The 16,479-nt window shown below is 36.6% G+C and overlaps 1 protein-coding gene across 1 annotated transcript in view; it reads left to right on the forward strand.

The window, feature by feature from the left end:
* The window catches only part of KCNH8 (potassium voltage-gated channel subfamily H member 8), a 170,171-nt gene that overhangs the window by 42,197 nt on the left and 111,495 nt on the right, over window positions 1-16,479 (forward strand). The window lies entirely within an intron of this gene.

Below are 16,479 nucleotides of genomic sequence, written 5' to 3' on the forward strand. Positions count from 1 at the left end.
TCCTCCCTTCAGGAAGTAAACCTGGGAGCTTGCTGACTGATTTAAGCAATAGTAAGGTTGTGTCATAGACCTGCAGAAGAAACATCCAGAAGCTATGTGAAATATTTCAGTTGTCTCTCAGCACCTGCAAGGAAGTTCTGTTTGGCTTACCTACATCTCTTGCGTGGAAGGTATCCAGCACTTGTGCTCCCAGCAAAACAACCAGCAGCTGCACCTTGGCAGGCCAGGAAGATGTGCCCTGACTCCTCATGTAGGAACTGAAAGCAAAATAAAATAGGTGATAAATGAATAAGAAAGGGGGGATTTTGGCAAGTGTGTTGGTAGGCAGTTAGGAATTCTGTAGTAAAGGAGGAAGAAGATTTACTTAATATAAGAAAAGAAGTTATGAATATGGTCTTGTAATACTGGACTGAAATTAAGAAGTCAGTGTCTAGAAGCTGCAGATTCCATTAAACAGACCTAACTTTAGTTCTGCTAATAGCTAAAGAGCTTCTCTAGTAGGCTTGTTATAACTCCTTTACAGAAGGCCTCCTTAGGGTTTTTTTCCTTGCAAATATTCCTAAAGTTTGAATTTAGACATAGAAAAGACAAATCCAAAGCAGTGAGTATGCACACATCTTATTTTGCTTTCAAAAGGAAGTTGGCCTGGACATTGTTTGGGTGAAAACATCAGGAGGTACATCACTAACAGTGTCATTTAATGGTATCAGTAATTCTGTATTCTGAGATGAGGTGCTGGGCGCAGTGGGAGATCAGTGGGACACATCTGTCTCACAGCTGATAAACAGACTTCTTGTGAATTATAATATTCTTGAAATGTTTTATAAATTGCAGATTAATTTTGTTATGAATGTGTTCTCTGTTTATTTGTCATTTTGCCGAGAGAAAATTCTTTAGGAAATGAGACATCTCTGTTACAGAAATATCTTGGCACAATCAATACAAATCTCAGCAATGTATCAATGTAACAATATGAGTGTTAGGCTAGGTATTGATTTTTATGTTGTTGTTGTTGGATTTTTTTTAAGATATTTTAGAAACAAATCCTACTGTGTTTGGAAATGAACAAAATTGATCATTTGTCTCTCCTAATCTGTTTCCAGTTACAGAAAGCATCAGCTCCCACTTCTTCGTGTCTGGCATATTTGTAAGAAATGGAGTAAACAATTAATTAAGAGAAGCTAACTACTTAATTTATCATATACAAAATATATTTTTAAAAGGTGAAAGTTGCTGGGTCTTAACTGAAAACATGGTAAAGGAATATATTAATAAATTGAAGTCTGTAAGGATTCCTGCCTTTACAAAAGATGTTAAACATATGCCATATAGTTTCCTTCAGCTCTTGTGGAAGCTGAAATTTGTACAGATGGTTGCTGGGTTACTCACTTTTCTACTGTGGGTGTAGAGGTGACATCTGATTCTGGTTTTGTCATATCTCTTAAATACTGGGATAAGATCAAGGAGCCCAAACTCTGAACAAGGATACCCATTCTTTTCTAGGAAAACCTAAATGGAAGAGAAACTTGTTCAAGGAGATTGGTTGTTTAATGCTTTGAAAGCCGTGGTCAGTGTGACAAACCAACAATTTTGTGTAGACTGAAGTAGACTGAAGATCGAGAATACATCAATCTCAGATCCTGGCTTAATTGAAGCTTGAGGCAAATGCTATTTCTATTCTCTAATTAGTTCCTATTTCCTAAGTCCAGTCAGAAACAGCTACCATAAAAATCCAGAGAAAGTCCCTTTCCTGGGGAGTCAGACTGCCCATGGAAATAGTGACAGTTCTGGAGACTGCAGTGGCATTGGAGGATGAGAAATAAACTCCCCAGCTGTCTAAAGCAGAGGACCTGGCTGACCTCTATAATTGAAAGAATTTGCTGAGAGTACCTCTAAAGAAGGAAATGGAAGGCCTGTGGCATTTTGATTCTCTAAATGCCATTCATAGTTTACCAGTCTGTCAGATTATGAAAAGCCTGGGTGTGGGAGGGAAAGACTGAACTGGAAATCCTTTCCCAAAAAACAATACATTACTTTCCAGAGGTCCATACTTTTCTTGCGTGCTGCAAAAATGTTGGTTAATTTATTAATTAGGTTATATCCTGAGAACAGGAAAAGCTTTCGGAAATTGTTTTCTTTATTTCTTTGCTTAAAGTATTTTTTTCCTCTGTGAGCTGTTTTATGTTTTCATTGTTATGTCATATGAAATGGTAAAGAGAAATAGCTTATTATTATTACTTTTGGTTTCTTTTCTTTATAAAGCCACAAACTTACTTAATGAAAATCCTTTTATTTGAAACTTTGATATATCTTTTTAAATTGATGCATTTCATCCATTTTTTATTTCCCTAATTTTTTTAAGACATACTTTCTGAGAGAGAACTTATATGAAAACGGTGGTTTTTACAAAAAAAAATTGAAAGTTCACTTACAGCTAGTTAGTAGTACTTCCAGAGAAATAACTTATGTATTTTCTGCTTCTGAAGAATCCATTAGTATATAGTGGAATAATTGGTGGGTTAGAAAGATGTGGAATTATTGCTCTTTAACAAGTTTGCCAAACGCAAAACTTAATATGGCAAGTTTTAGACAGTAAAGAACAGTTTGGGTTTGTTTTTTTTTTTTTTTAGACAGTATTCCAATAAATTTTAAAAGATAATCAATAGGAAAATTCCATATACATATATTGAAAAATATTTTTCAATATATTATTGAAAGGAATTGCCTCTAACACTAAATATTCTTATAATAAATCTACTTTTAGTAATATCTACAAAAGACTGTAATTTTCCCTTTGGAATTTCTTTAATGAAGTAGAGTGAGGAAACAAAGCAAAGAGGTTAATGATCTGACCTGTGCAGACAGCTGTATCCCACAGAAGCCTCTAGAAATGGGAAAATACTATATTGATAGTAACTTGCCTTTCCTGAATTCTGATTTTCTTTCCTTTCCCCTCTCTCCACATCTATATTGTCTCTTAAGTTACAATTTGGTTCATGATTTAAACAGTTTAGAGCTTTATATTTATGTGGTCATAAAATGTCCTAGAACATAGGAGTCTAACAATGTGCAGGTACCTTTATACTATCAGAAGTGTGCCAGTACTACCAGCTAGTGAGAAATGAGATAAATAGCAATTAAAAAGGGGACCAGAAGTAAATTTCAGAATTCTTTCCCTCCCTTTCTTCTTTCTCCCAGAGTGAAAAGAAGTGAGTAATATTCAAGACTTTGAGAAGAAAATGGGAAATTAAGGCAATGGACTAGCTGTCCTTCCTGAGAGAGAGAAGGCAGATCAGCTTTTCTGAAGCAGGAGAAGTTCTTGAGCAGCCCTCTGAAAGGTCTTTCCATCTAAACCAACGCTAAAAACTATTTTAAAGTCTTAGGAAATCGAAAAATAAATACAGTAAAGGCTGGGGATGTTCTAAAGCGGTTGAGAGACTTCTCTCGCTCTTCTGAATGGTTCTCAATTTATTACTGTGTCAGATGCTGGCTTGTTATTTAGTGCTTGGATGATTGCCTTGATGAGAGGCTTTATTTTTCCCTGAAACATATTTTCCTTTTGGCTCCTGCTGTGGCTGCTCCATTTTCCATTGACGTGACTCCTACACAAGAGTCCATATTAATATAGCAAGCAGTGTGACAGTGTTCAGGTTCTAATATAGTTATTAAAAGAAAGCTCTTTTTTGGAATATTGTGTCCTTGAGCTGCTCCCCAGATTGCTCCATACCACAGGCCACTTTTTCTCCTTTTGAAGCATACAAAGAATTAGCCGAGCTGACCTACCTGTGAGATCCCATGCCTCCTCCTCCTTGATGCTCTGCTTCTCTCCCTTGCACTGATATTTTTCTCTCATCTGGCAGCAGGATTTCATCTTGCTAATCTGGCAGGATTTTAACCCAAGTTTAAAAAACAAAACACTTTTTTGACTTAGTCATTTAAATCAGCTGGGTGATACAAAAGCATGAGGAAGTTTTAGGTTAGATATTAGGAAAAAATTCTTTACAGAGAGGGTGATCTGACATTGGAATGGGCTGCCCAGGGAGGTGGTGGATTCTCCTTCCCTAGAGGTTTTTAGGGGGTTGGATGTGGCACTCAGTGCCATGGTCTGGTAACCACAGTGGTAGTGGATTAAAGGTTGGACTTGACGATCTCAGAGGTCCTTTCCAACCTGGCTGATTCTGTGATCTGTGAACTGATGACATACATTGGCTCTGAAACACTGATCTAGGAGGAAGATAAACAAAGCAGAGAGTGCAAAGGAAAAAGGAAAGCTTTCCCCAGCAGCCAGCTGGGAGAAGCAGTGGCAGACTCCCTAGGGGACCTCTGGACATTTTTCCAGTGCAATGAGCTTTAGTGAAAAAGACAGTTTTCCACCTTGTTTTCCTCTAGTGCTGTACACTTTTCATCAGGACCTGCTCTAACCTCTCGCACTGTTTTATCCCATTAATGGTGGTATTAGCGCTGATAGGAGACTTGAATTAACTGGCAGTGATGTGTATTTATTAATTTTTTAATTGCTTAAATAACTGGTATCTACATGATTGTATACAGAGTTTTTGTTCTCTCTACATTACCTGTTGGACGAAGTCACTTCCCACCACTCCTGTGGAGGTGAGGCTCCTGACTGATTCTAACGTTCAGGAGGCTGGAAGAGAGATTTCCCCTGCTTCATTATTGTTGCCACCTGAACTGAAGAAACAGAAAAAGGCATTTCTGCTGCTGTACACAATGCTGCTAAATTATCCTACTCTCAGTTGGAGAATTCTAATTACAATTCTTACTTACAGCCTCTGATTTTTTTTTACATTCAAAACAGTATCTAGAACAGCAATGAATTTCTAAAATTGTACCAACAGGTTGCATAGGAAATGTGGCAGTATAATCATGTAATTTATCTTTCTTCTAGCATTTTCAGTAAGTGTAATTTTTAGAACCTTGCAAAGTTTAGCTAAAAACTTTTTTTTTTAGTATTTTTCTCTGTTTGCTCAGTGCCACTTTTACTTGATGAGGTAGAGGAACAATCAATCCATGGTGTTGGATACTTGGCTTTCTACAAATTATTTCAGGACCTATGAACATATGAGATTATTCTCTCTCACATGAAAACTTTGCAACCAGATACAAGCATCTGCTGCCATTGGGTCAAGACATTTTTTACAGTTTTCTTTAGACTAGGCTTTGGAAAAACAAAGCAAGACTTCAAATTACCTCCCATAACAACACAGGAATTTGATTGCAGCATCCTTATACTTCATTCATTCCTGAGCAACAAAAGTAGTCTTGCAAATATAGATGCAATATATTTTTTTTAATATGAAACAATTTAGGACCAATAAGAGGAATTCAGTCAAAGCCAAAATATAATTTGTATGTTTCAACAAACTAATTATCAGAAGAGTTTCTTGGTTCCCTAACGACACTCACTCACTGCGGTACAGTTTACAGATAATATTTTTGTCACATGTTGGAGGCTTAGGTTTTGCATTTATTGCTGAGCACAGGCCTATTGCTCTGTCTCTTTCTGATATAAGTTTTGTTTTATTCAGGCAGCATTTTGGGGGCAAGGACACAGGAAATACAACTTGTTTTATTCGGCACCAGAATGAAAATAACCCTTACTGCAGAAATGCCACAGGTTCTTCTATACTATTTAGCCTCATTTCCTTAAAAACCAAAAAACTAGACATAAAACAAAAGAAGCAGACACTGAAAGGCCTCAGTTTTGAGTAATTAAATATCTTCAGTCCCTTTATGATTTTGCTGTGTTTCTTGTGTTATTTTCACTGTTTAAATTCTTTGAGGTTCAGTTCAGGGATTATTATTTTTTTTTTTAATAGCTATGTTTTCCTATGCCTGATCTTCTTTCATGGAGAGAATACTTCATCCAAATTATTTTTTTCTTTTTTTAAGGTAATCAAAGCCTTGATATTTTTTCTGTCAATGTCTGCACTTCTTACAGCAAGGAAGTTCCAAATGCTTTGCAATTCCTAGACTATATCCACTCTTCCAAAATTAAATCCAAAATTATGGATTTTTCTCCAGAAGACCATCTTATGTTAATGTTCACCTCAAGTCTTTCAGGTTCTTCCAAGTAGCGTCTTCCTTGATTACTTGGTTATCTTGCATAAATCAGTAGATTTAAGTTCAGGTGCTCTTGTCTAAACTATGCCAGTCATTCAGCTACTATAGTAGCTTTGCTGTGAGAAATTGCAGTGTACCTCTGCTTCAGGCATCTACTTTATTTTTCCATTAAGTTTATTCCACTTTTTTGTTCAACATACTCGCTCTTCTGCAGTCTTCAGCATTTTCCCTCTGGATGGTTCATTTTCTTTTGAATACAATAACTGGCTGACATTCTCACCTCTAATCTCCCTCTTATGTATTCCACCAAAAAAATAAAAAGAGAAAAAAACCACCAACCAAAAAAAGAGAAAAAAACCCAAACCCCACATTTTTCAGTCTCTTCTAAGAATACAATGTCAGTGAGTCGTATTTTGATTTGCTTAGGATTATTTTGATTCAGAACATCTGACTTTGAGATACACAGTGTAATTCTTTGTTATGGTAAGTGGTGCAGGATAGAACTCTACCTTTTTCTGGAAATGACATTTCCTAGACACTGTTCATAATTTTCTGAACCATTTTTGATGTAATTTCTGTCAGTTTGTCAGAGGAATGTTCTAGTTCTCTGAATTAAAATTAACTGAAGATAAACTTTTAAATCCATTGAGTAAAAAGTATATAAACAACAATTCTCAAAATGGTCACTTTTATCCATAGAATCTTGGTACTATATTGGCACCCTTAATGCTGAAGTCTAATAATTACAGAGAAAAATCAACAGTTGAAGTCACAGCAAGCTGACATGACATTGTCATGGGATTTGTAGAAGACTGTTAAAAAGACAGTGAACAGCTCAGAAATAACATGTATGAGATAGCATGACACACGACAAAACTTTGACCTGCTTTGAGTAACAGCTTCAGACTAGTACAGAATTTGTCTGAGATGAATGTTTCTTAGAGAATATAACAGTAACATGTGACATCAAACAGCCAGTGATTTTGACATGAGAAAGATATGAATATTGTTCTCTGGATATCTTGCACATGGCAATTAAAATTATGTGCAAAAGCTGTGCATTATTAGTTTATGTGGGACCAAATGTATCTGTTATAGTTACAGATGGAAAGGTGAGAGGCTGCATCATCTGTGGAGTGTGAGTGCTGCACTAGGTAGGTGGTGCTGAGGAAAGATTACTTACTGTCCCTTTTACTTACACATGTAAACCAGACCTGGGTCTGTGTCTGTGTCTGTTTTGAGGACAGATCATTTTGTTCTGGTGAGGGACAGTGCTGTGAGATGTCGCACTCTTGCTGGAGGAGAATTAGTATGTTTATGACTCACTGGTCTCTTTAACAACTTCGGGGGCATTGCCTGTTTTCAGTTTCTTCTGTGGCCACATCCAAGTGTTATTTGTTGGTTTTGGGTTTTTGTTTCTTTTTTTGTTTCTGAATTGTGGTTGTAAATTCCCTGTGCTCAGTGTGTGGACAGTAAATACCTGCAACTGGCTCTGCATGGTAGAAGCAAGGGGCAGGTCCTTGAAACTTTCCCACCCTCTTTACACTCATAGTCCTTTGTGTTTCTGTGTGTTGAAAACATTTTCTTTATGTACGTACTGATAGCTTTCTTCTGTATATAGAATCTGCTGTACCACAATATTTTTTCCAGATTCCTTCCCAAAGAGGAAAATATTTCTACAGAACCTGCTCGTTTCAAATGATAGGATGAGACTTTCTCAACAGTAGTTAAATATTTCGAACTTAAGTCATAGCATTGCTGGGAAATCCAGTTCTTTATTTCCAGTATTGTTGGCATCAGGTTATTTTCCAAGCCTTGAGCTACCACTCTGTAATTAACGAAGTCCTACAAGAAGAAAGGAGCATTAGATTTCAAAGAGGGAGGAACATGATCTTTTAAAGGGTTCAAAATGTCTAACTTAAGTTCTTCCCCTCAGGTGCACAGACATAGCATCTCATTAATGTATTTTTTTTTATTCTTCCACTAGCTCTGTTAGCAACACCTATAACATCTATTTGATCAGATACATGCTCAGACATACAACAACATCAGTAGCAGTGCATGCACTGAGGACCAATATCCAAAGGGCTCCCCACTGCAGTAGGATTATAAACATCAGGCACGATGCTTGGTAAAGTCATGAATGGGACACCAGCACCATAAAATATGATGCAGTGGTGAAAGTCTGCTAAGCCAGTAAACTAAGCACAAATTTTGAGCAGGTGACATAGTGCTGTAAAGAGCTGTAAATAAGCCAGCTTTTTCCACTCCTTATTACTGTCCTGTTTCATGCATGTGATAAAGGAAAGTCTGGACAGGATTGCAGGGGAAATGTTTGACAAGAATGTAGCTCTCATCTTTTAAAATGTTTCTCTTCAGAACAACTGTTCATCTACAAGCCTTTCTCTCAGCTGAACTCTTGAAAACAAGTCATGATCCTTGGGTCTTAATCATTCAGCTATATGATTTGAGCCTATGAGAACTCAGTATGTTAGTTTTACTTAAACCGATTCCATTTCTACCATTCCAGGTAAATTTAAAATCAACAGAACAGCCTGAAAAAAAAACCAAAAAATCAAAAAACAAACAAAACCTCCCCTCCTCCCCCCAAAAAAGAACCCCCACAAAACCCAACAGATTAAATACAGCTGGGTTACTCAAACCCTGGTGTAACCTTCTGCCTGGTGGATTAAGTTGAACTTTCCCTGTGTTTTATTGGAGAAATTGCAAAATATTCTTCCTTTGGAGACAGGAATCTGTGCACTCTGCTCTGAACACCCACAGGATAAACCAAACACCAGCTGAGCTCCTTTCTAGGAGCTCAAGGGTTCAGTTCTGCCAAGTAAACAAGCACCTTCAGTTCCCATTGAGAAATACCCAGATGGCAACACATGGTGTGACACCGTGCTGGTGAACCACGAGTTGCAGTGTGTCTTCAATGTTGATGTGTTTGGGTTTTTTTTTTTCTATCTTTTCAAATGCTTTTTCATTTCCAGAATTTCCGTGTTTATAAGCCTGCACTCTAATGTGTTAGACCACTGCAATATAGCTTATTTTTAGTTACATCAGCACCGTGTGTTGGCAGTCATTACACAACTGATAACACATAAAGCTGGTCAAATAGAATGTAGCTTTTTTTTTTTTTTACTGAAAAATAAAATTTTGACAAAAGCAATGTTGCTTAAAGGTGGAAAAAGAAATACTTTAGTGTTGTTGGACATAATATACCTATAATAGGAATGAGTAATTCCAAGTAAATATGAAAAAAAAGACGCATCTTAGGCTCATTAGTATATCTTTCTGAGAAAATGTTGTAGATGTCTGCTTCTGCTAGCTGAGTATAATTTTGGGGAACTTCAAAGTAATCCTGCTAGAATTTTCTCTTCTTTATTACAATCTGCCCATCACAATTGCACTGGTTATTTATTTGAAAGTTGCTGAATGATAAATTAGCAGTAACAGTTTTGCTGCTATTCTAATGAAGGCCTTCTCATTCCTTATACTTTAGAGTTCAGGTAGATACAAATGAGATTGGGCTCAGAAAATAAATAGGAACAAATACAGAGATTTCTAATGGAGGAGAAATTTCATTTATTTATTTACTTACTTATTTATTTTTATTTTATTTTTCCCTCTCTAGGATCCCAGGAGCCCATTTTACCATGAGGGTTATTTTTGGGTTAGCTTTTGATTTCATTTCCCTCTGATACTGTCTGGCTTTTTGGGCTGCTTTGTTCTAGGAAAAGGTACTTTGAATGGTCATGAAGAAAGCTGCAGTCATTATTCTGGTATTGACCTGGTGCACTAATGGCTCTGAAGGCTGGCTTCAAGATCGTTAAACACTGAGTCCTTTAAATGGCTTGTGATCTGTGTTTATCAGTAGGACCAGGAGATGATTTAGCATCCAGATGCCCAAGTTTTGTTTGGATGTCTCTGCTAAACTGCATTTCAGATTCACTCTTTTTATAGCTATAAATATTGGATACAGTAAAGCATTGCCACTGTGAGTCTAAATATTGTTGGAAATGCAAAGTGAAACATTGATTTCTCAGCTGCTGCATTCAGAACTTTTCTACATAATGAGAATTCATTTTGGCACTGCAGGGTAAGTCTGCTGCACTGGAATATGGAGAGGGGAGAAACATGAAGCTCTCATAATCCAGGGGGAGATGATTAGTGACCTGCTATACCTCTTAAATATACACAACTGTCTGTAGACAGATGGGGTCCACCCAAGGGTCCTGAGAGAGCTGATGGAAGTGCTCACCAAGACACTTTACATCATTTATCGGCAGTCTTGGCTAACTAGGGAGGTCCCAGTTGGTTGGAGGTTGGCAAATGTGACACCCATCTACAAGAAGGGACAGAAGGAGGATTCAGGGAATTACAGACCTGTCAGACGGACTTCAGTGATGGGGAAGGTTATGGAGGAGATAATCTTGAGAGCCATCACATGTACAGAGGGTGACCCACTTAGTGAATATGGGAAATTCTGTAGGTGTTGTCTACCTTTAGTAAAGGCCTTTGAAACTATTTCCCATAACACTTTTCTGGAGAAACTGGCTGCTTGTGTCTCATGGTAAAAAACTGGCTGGATGGACTGGCCCAAAGAGTTGTGGTGAATGGAGCTAACGCCAGTTGGCAGGTGGTCAAAATTGGGGTACCCCGGGGCTCAGTGTTGGGGCCAGTTCTCTTTAGTATCTTCATTAATGATATGAATGAGGGGCTTGAGTGCACCCTTGGCAAATTTTCAGATGACACCAAGTTGGGTGGCAGTGTTGATCTGCCTGATGGCAGGTGGGCTTCAAAGTGGGATCTGGACAGGCTGGACTGACGGGCCAAGGTCCTGCACTTTGGTCACAGTAACACCATGCAACACTAGAGGCTTGTGGAAGAGGGGCTGTAAAGCTGCTGAGAGGAAAATGGCCTGAGGATGTTGGTTTACAGCAGCTGAATATGAATCAGCAGAGTGTCCAGGTGGCCAAGAAGGCCAACAGCATCCTGGATTGTGCCAGAAATAATGTAGCCAGCAGGACTAGGAAAATTATTGTCCCCCGATTGCAGTAGTGAGGCTGCATCCCAAATACTGTGTTCATCTTTGGACCCTTCACTACAAGAAGGACATCAAGGAGCTGGAATTTCTCCAGAGAAGGGCAGCAAAGCTGGCAAAGGGTCTGGAGAACAAGTCTTTTTAGAAGCATCTGAGCAAACTTGAGTTGTTTAGTCTGGAGAAGAGAAGGTTGAAGGGAGACCTTACCACTCTCTACAACTACTTGCAAGGAGGTCGTAGTGAGGTGGGTGTCAGTCTCTTCTCCCAAGTAACAAGTGGCAGGACAAGTGAAGGTGGCCCCAGGTTGTGCTGGGAGAGGGGATGGGGGGTAAGACTTGGTATTAGGAAAAATTCATTCACTGAAAGTGTTAACAAGCATTTAAACAGGCTGCCCAGGGAAGAGTTATTTAAAAGACATGTAGTCTGTGGTGCTGAGGGACTTTGCTTAGTGGTTGATTTGGTAGTGTTAGGTTAATTCTTGGACATTTCCAGCCTAAATGATTCTCTAAGTGGGAGCTAAGGCAGCTCCCCCTTGAGCTGAGTCAATAGAGCTACGTACTTCAAATATTGTTTTGTGCTCCGAATTTACAATTCTTTCCCAATTTTATGAAAACATTTTCTTGTAATGTTAGCCTTTATTAGAAATGATTTGGCCAATTAAACTAATTACATAGCTTACAGTGATGAGTCCTTTGTTCATCAGTCCGTACTTTCGGAACTATTATGCAATAGTTCTAGTAGAGTAAATTAACTGGAATATATAGTATTATTTTAGTGAAAAGTGGGAAAAGGTAACAGTATAATCAGTTTGCCTTCTTTCTCACTCACCTATATCTGGGTAAATCTTAACTTCACATTAGTATCCCAGTTAAGAGCAGTAAGATATTCAAGAGGGACTTCAACATGTGGAAGTGTATGCATTATAGAATCACTTTGGTTCAGTCAGATTCAAAGTATAGTTGTTGGTTGATGAGCTTGAACTCTAATTAAACTCACCTGCATCTAAATCTGCTGATATAAAGTGAAATGTTTTCATATGCTGTATTAATCATTCAGTTAGCTAATCTTAACTGTTAATGTGGTCACTTTCTCTGTAACAGTAATTTGTGTAAACCTGGAATGAGACTTCTCTGGTTATGTTGCCCATGTAGGAGCTGTAGAATCAAATCTTACTTTAGTAAATCCTTTCATCCAGAAGAATTATGGACTGTTCCCATTTGGTACAGTAACCATGTGAGCCACTTGTTTCATTAATGCAGATTCGTTGATTGCTAGGGATACCTTTTTTTGATTTTGTAGCTGTTTTTTTCTTCTTCTTCTTTTTAAAATTATTAAATAATTTAATATTTAAAATTAGAGTGGTGCTTGGCTTATGCTCAGGACCACAAGAAGTTAGATAGATGTTCTCTTCACTGGTAAAGATGAAGACTTGCAGAAGCCATCTGGATTTTGATTGAAATGAACTGTTACAAGAACTGGAAAAGGACACCAAATGAGATTTATAGCAGCCATAACTACAGTATTGAAACAAAAAACCTATTGTCATTTGTTGCTAAATAAGATGACAGTAAGATTTATCAGAGGAGTGCTGAGTTTAATTGTAACAAGGTGTCATTACGAACAGTCATATAAATTGTGTGCACTAATTGTGATTCAGAGAATTGCATAAAAGCCTTTTCCTTTACTATATCAACTTTAAAACTCTGTCATGGGATGTTTAAGGAGCCTGTCTCTGAATTGGAAGACACATGATATAAAATTGTTCTGTTTCATAAGCTGTAATTTTTAGGCATCATCATAGTCATGGAAGCATGGCAACAGTGTGTAAGCCCAAGATTGAAGGTGTAGTTAGCATGGTTCTGGTTCAGACTGATTAATTGACTGAATGTATGCTATGTGCCTGGCAGATGTTTCTGGAAATGGTGTGAGTCTTCTGTTGATCCGTTTCCTATCCACTCCAACGTGTCCTTCTTCCCCAATGTGTGCCTTCCCAAATACAGGCATGCAAACTCCTAATATTCTTCTTCCAAACTTTCATGTGAAGAAGTAATTTGCTCTTCATAGAAAATGAACATAAAGGAAAAGCAACATAGTTGAAGCAAATTGTCTTTTAAATTATGCTGAATAGTTGTGGAATACCTCTGCCATACTCATCTGCTTCTACTGACTAGCTGTTAAAGGAAAACTTAGTGAATACTGCTGGATTTTTTTTTTTTTTTTTTTGTGCCTAGGCTTCTTGTCCCATTTTAAAAGAAGCACTTTTAAATCATCCATTATACATCACATGCAGACTTGAACATACAACCAAGTATTTTTATCCAAAGCTAACATATAAATACATAATTTGATTATTTTTATTTTGCACGGACTAAAGCAATTCAAAATTTATGATCTGATGAGTCTTACTGTTGTTTTTATCAAATCTATTCTTTCAGGTTGTACCCAGATTTGTGGCAGTTCTGCTTTGCTGTTGCAAATGCACTGTCTTCTTAGACTGTCCCAAAGGCTCAAAGTTACGTCTTTCTCAATGGATAAGAATTTAACTTCAATAAATTTTCTTGCCCAAAGTAGTAATAAAACCAACCCAAACTTCTTACCAGTAGTCTGTCAATATTGACCAATCAACCTGAATAAAATAACAACATTCAGGTTGATGTGCTGAAGGAATAATACAGAATTCGACATCTCTATGATTATGGAAGTATTGTAATCTGTACATGAACACATACCAAAATATATAGACCAAAATATATAGAAACTTTCTTACTGTAAGTCCAAGGTGAAGCAAAATTTGTCTTCCATAGATTTTAATAAATTATTCTAAATAAAATATTATTCTTCCTACTCTATTTTAAGATCTAACCAGCTACCGCCAAATAATATAGAATTAAATGCTGGGTTTGTTGTTTGTGTCACACTGAAGTATGAATGATATAAATTTCACCCTCAGTTCTTGGTTTTTTTAAATATTCTGTGCTGCTTTATGTGCGCTAAGAGTAGCAAATGATAAAAATTATTCCAAACTCTGCATGTAAACTTGTAACCAGAATATTTTAAGATATTTTAAAAATAAATAAATAAATATCACTTAGTAAATATCACTGAAGACTCTGATGAAACATAATTATTGGGCAAAATTCTGTTGCTTGAGTTTTAAGTATTACAAGGAATCTTTTCAATAAATTGTCTAAATATGTACCTTAGTCTACTGCATTGGGATTTTAAGAGTATCTTTCATCATTTGATTTAAACTTCAAGCTTAAGAACAACAGAAAATCTAAATCTGATTTTACTTTTGTGAAGATGATGCCTTAATGATATACTCGAAAAGTTTGAGAAAATTAGGCTTAAAAACCTTGCCAGCCATCTGCTGATATTAAAGCAAAAATTGCCTCTTATTCTAGGCAGCACTGGATTGACTTTTAGAAGTAAATAGTTTCTGCTATAAGTGTTTTGGGTAGCGAAAAATGTTTTGGGTTTTTTCGTTGTTTCTTTGGGTTTTTTATGCAAGTGACAGCAGAGTTTGGCCACATTAAATTTTTTTGCTCATAATGATATTCAAGCACTCCTGCAACTCAAGAGCATCCTCCTTATCCTTTCTGTCCTTTCAGTGTTCCATGTGCTGTTTTATGCAATTCACAATTAAAATTATTTTTTTAACTCTTTACATTACATAATTGTATCTTAAATAAGAAACCCAGCAGTAAATTTATAAAATGGCTGCAAATGCATTAGGAATGTATGATCTGTGGGTCTTGCACTTTAATGTAGCCATTAAACTGCACTGCAAGCATATATTTTAAATTTTTTTGGCAGTGTGGGGATTTAGCTTGGTGTTGACAGGGGAAGCAGCATGTCAGTGCACTAATGGTAATGATACTTATTCCCTAGCTAGACAAACACAAATGACAAGCTAAGTCATGAAATGTACTGAACCAGGATGTGTTTTTAAATTACATTGTTCCCAAATGAGATAATATATGCTTTAATATAATGATCATTTATTGAAAGACTTTAATTATTAAGCCAAAAATGAGTAACTGAAGCAAAGTCTTAAGAGCAAATAGATTATTTAATAAACTTCAGCACTGTCTTTAAAATACTGAAATCCTAGAAATATCAGCCATAATGTTTTATTCTTTGGGTAGACGATGTGTAATGTTGGAGTTTCATGGATGCAGAATCTCTTGTGACAAGATTGAAACAGAGTTCTTTTGCTTCTATTTTAGTTTATACATTCTGTTCCTCCCTTCCACACTGTTGAATAATATATCTTTATATGGAGATTAGGCCTATCAACCTCAGTTTTCATAAAATAGGTTGTTGGTTTTTTTTTTAATTTTTGATATTTATTAAGGGATTCTAGGTTAGCTGACAGTATTATCCCTTAACGGGCATACACATAATTATGAAGAATGGCAGTTTTCTGGCTGGGACCAGACTGCTCCTAACCTCCCACTAGCAAGCAGTAAGGGAAACATTCCTTAATAAGCAACAGGTAAAAAATAGTCTTTCCCCTCTTGATATGAAATGTAAACAATTTTTTGTCTTAAAAAATTGAGGTCTTTTCACTTCAACATAAGAAAAAACAAGCAAAAAAATCTGTCTAGAAATTCATATACAATCTGGAAAGCATCTCCATGCTAACTTAAAAAGACCATAAAGAGGTAGAGCTGTTGATGTAAGCTGGAGGTTAGAGTCTAAGGCACAAAACCTTCAAAGGCACTTTAGCAAGGGATGAAAATGAAAAATTAGGCTCCAAGATTTTCCAAAGATTTGATCTGAAATTAGAACCTTGGTTTTTGTTTATTGATTTTTATTGATTTCCATGTCAATAAACTATTCCTAAATTTATCATACCAATTAGTTGAATCTTAAAAACACTATAAATTATAAAATGAATGAAGATGTAACATGGTGGTAAATCTTTAATGTGCCTGTTTCATATGGAAGAAATTCAGGGAGGCTCTGGAAGAGAGGTGACAATGCATCTGAACAAAATAATTTTCCCTATAAAAATAATATATATAGATATAAAACAAAGCACAAAGCCCCAGAATGCCCCTCAACTCCAAGTGTAAGGATTCTCTTCAAAAATTATGTAAAAGGAATTCATAGGGTATTGATGAAGATCAGCTTCAGTTTATTAAGAGCATAGCAAGATTAGATTTTTCTAAGAGATAGCTGTGTCTGTTGAAACTGAGGACTCTGAGGCACAGCATAATGTAGCATCATGAAAAATTCTCCAAAGTTTCTACATTCATCACCGATTTTTCTAACATATTAACACCCACCCTGGAGGGAACTGCAAATTCTTGCTTGAGGATGCAATGAGACAAGCTGTACAT

The sequence above is a fragment of the Calypte anna genome, chromosome 2 (assembly GCF_003957555.1).
Source record: "Calypte anna isolate BGI_N300 chromosome 2, bCalAnn1_v1.p, whole genome shotgun sequence".
NCBI classification, from domain to species: domain Eukaryota; kingdom Metazoa; phylum Chordata; class Aves; order Apodiformes; family Trochilidae; genus Calypte; species Calypte anna.